Genomic DNA, 3,587 nt, shown 5'->3' with positions numbered 1-3,587 from the left:
CAAAATCACCTGCCAACTACGCCAGAACCGCTTGGCGGAAACCGCGGAAACACCTGTCGGGCCGGCTGGAACCACATCTCAGACGTGCCAGAAACGTGTTCATGAGATGCTGGAACCACACCCCGAACAGACGGATGCCACCTGCCAGAACCGCCTGAACCACCTGCTGAGCACGCCGGAACCACCTGCTCGACTCACCGGTACCACCTCCCTGACACGCCAAAATCACCTGCTGGGTATGCCAGAACCACTTGGCGGACACTCCGGAATCATCTGCCGGACATGCCGGAACCAGCTCTCAGACACACCAGAACCAAGTGCCGGAGACGCCGGAAGCACCTGCCGAGCATGCCGGAGCCACCTGCTCGACTCGCCAGAAACACCTGCCGGACACGCCAAAATCACCTGCCGGGTATGCCAGAACCACCTGGCGGACACTACGGAATCACCTGCCGCGCATGCCGGAACCACCTCTCAGACGTGCCGGAAGCACGTGCCGGACACGCCGGAATCACCTACCGGACAGACCGGAGCCACCTGCCGAGCACGCCGGAGCCACCTGTTCGACTCGCTGGAACCACCTGCCGGACAGACCAATATCAACTGCTGGCTATGCCAGAACCACCTGGGGGACAGTCCGGGATCACCTGCCAGCCATGGCGGAACCACCTCTCAGACGTACCAGAACCACCTGCCGGAGAAGCTGGAAACACGTCCTGGACAGACTGGAACCACGTGACGGCCATGCCTGAACCACCTGCCGAGCACGGCGGAACCACCTGCCGGACACGCCAAAATCACCTGCGGGCTACGCCAGAACCACTTGGACGACTCTCCGAAATGACCTGCCGGGCATGTTGGAACCACCTCTCAGACGTGCCAGAAGCACGTGGCGGACAGTCCGGAATCACCTGTTGGGCATACTCAACCACCTCTGACAAGTACCAGAACCACGTGCCGTGCACGCCGGAACTACCTACCGGACAGACCGGAATCAACTTTTGGGCATGCCGGAACCACCAGTCAGATGTGAGAGAAACACGTGCCGGAGACGCCGGAAGCACCTGCCAAGCACGTCGCAACCACCTGCTCAACTCGCCTGAACCACCTGCCGGACACGCCAAAATCACGTGCCCGCTACACCAGCACCACTTCGGGGATAAGCCGGAATCACGTGAGGGGCATGCCGACACAGCCTCTCAGACTGAACCTCGTGCCGGACACCACAGAACCACCTGCCGGACAGACCGGAACCACCTGCCGGACACGCCGGAACCACCGGCTCGACCCGCCGGAACGACCGCTGGACATGCAAAATCACCTGCCGGCTACGCCACAACCAGTTTTGGAACACTTCGGAATCACCTGCCGGGCTTGCTGGAACCACCTGCCGGTCATGCCAAAATCCCCTGCCAACTACGCCAGAACCGCTTGGCGGACACTGTGGAAACAACTGTCGGGCCGGCCGGAACCACATCTCAGACGTGCCAGAACCATGTGCATGAGATGCTGGAACCACACCACGAACAGACGTAAAACACCTGCCAGACCCGTCTGAACAACCTGCCGAGCACGCCGGAGCCACCTGCTCGACTCGCCGGAACCACCTACCTGACATGCCCAAATCACCAGCCGGGTATGCCAGAACCACTTGGCGGACATTCCGGAATCATCTGCCGGACATGCCGGAACCAGCTCTCAGACATGCCGGAACCCCGTGCCAATGAACCCGGAAGCACCAGCCGAGCCCGCCAGAACCACCTGCTCGACTCGCCAGAACCACCTGCCGATCACGCAAAAATCACCTGCCGGCTACGCCACAACCAGTTGGTGAACACTTTGGAATCACCTGCCAGGCTTGCTGGAACCACCTGCCAGTCATGCCAAAATCACCTGCCAACTACGCCAGGACCGCTTGGCGGACACTGCGGAAACACCTGTCGGGCCGGCTGGAACCACATCTCAGACGTGCCAGAAACGTGTTCATGAGATGCTGGAACCACACCCCGAACAGACGGATACCACCTGCCAGAACCGCCTGAACCACCTGCTGAGCACGCCGGAACCACCTGCTCGACTCACCGGTACCACCTCCCTGACACGCCAAAATCACCTGCTGGGTATGCCAGAACCACTTGGCGGACACTCCGGAATCATCTGCCGGACATGCCGGAACCAGCTCTCAGACACACCAGAACCAAGTGCCGGAGATGCCGGAAGCACCTGCCGAGCATGCCGGAGCCACCTGTTCGACTCGCCAGAAACACCTGCCCGACACGCCAAAATCACCTGCCGGGTATTCCAGAACCACCTGGCGGACACTACGGAATCACCTGCCGCGCATGCCGGAACCACCTCTCAGACGTGCCGGAAGCACGTGCCGGACACGCCGGAATCACCTACCGGACAGACCGGAACCACCTGCCGAGCACGCCGGAGCCACCTGTTCGACTCGCTGGAACCACCTGCCGGACAGGCCAATATCAACTGCTGGCTATGCCAGAACCACCTGGGGGACGGTCCGGAATCACCTGCCAGCCATGACGGAACCACCTCTCAGACGTACCAGAGCCACCTGCCGGAGAAGCTGGAAACATGTCCTGGACAGACTGGAACCACGTGACGGCCATGCCTGAACCACCTGCCGAGCACGGCGGAACCACCTGCCGGACACGCCAAAATCACCTGCGGGCTACGCCAGAACCACTTGGACGACTCTCCGAAATGACCTGCCGGGCATGTTGGAACCACCTCTCAGACGTGCCAGAAGCACGTGGCGGACAGTCCGGTATCACCTGTTGGGCATACGCAACCACCTCTGACACGTACCAGAACCACGTGCCGTGCACGCCGGAACTACCTACCGGACAGACCGGAATCAACTTTTGGGCATGCCGGAACCACCAGTCAGATGTGAGAGAAACACGTGCCGGAGACGCCGGAAGCACCTGCCAAGCACGTCGCAACCACCTGCTCAACTCGCCGGAACCACCTGCCGGACACGCCAAAATCACGTGCCCGCTACACCAGCACCACTTCGGGGACAAGCCGGAATCACGTGAGGGGCATGCCGACACAGCCTCTCAGACTGAACCTCGTGCCGGACACCACAGAACCACCTGCCGGACAGACCGGAACCACCTGCCGGACACGCCGGAACCACCGGCTCGACCCGCCGGAACGACCGCTGGACATGCAAAATCACCTGCCGGCTACGCCGGAAACACTTGGCGAACACTCCGGAATCACCTGCCGGGCATGCCGGAACCACCTCTCAGATATGCCAGAACCACGTGCCAATGACCCCGGAAGCACCTGCCGAGCACGCCGGAACCACCTGCTCGACTCGCCAGAACCACCTGCCGGCTACACCACAACCAGTTGGGGACCACTTCGGAATCACCTGCCAGGCTTGCTGGAACCACCTGCCGGTCATGCCAAAATCACCTGCCAACTACGCCAGTACCACTTGGCGGACACTGTGGAAACACCTGTCGGGCCGGCCGGAACCACATCTCAGACGTGGCTGAACCATGTGCATGAGATGCTGGAACCACACCCCGAACAGACGGAAAACACCTGCTAGA

This window comes from Equus przewalskii, chromosome 6 (genome assembly GCF_037783145.1).
Source record: "Equus przewalskii isolate Varuska chromosome 6, EquPr2, whole genome shotgun sequence".
Lineage (NCBI taxonomy): Eukaryota > Metazoa > Chordata > Mammalia > Perissodactyla > Equidae > Equus > Equus przewalskii.
Note: the sequence above shows the minus strand (reverse complement) of the source record.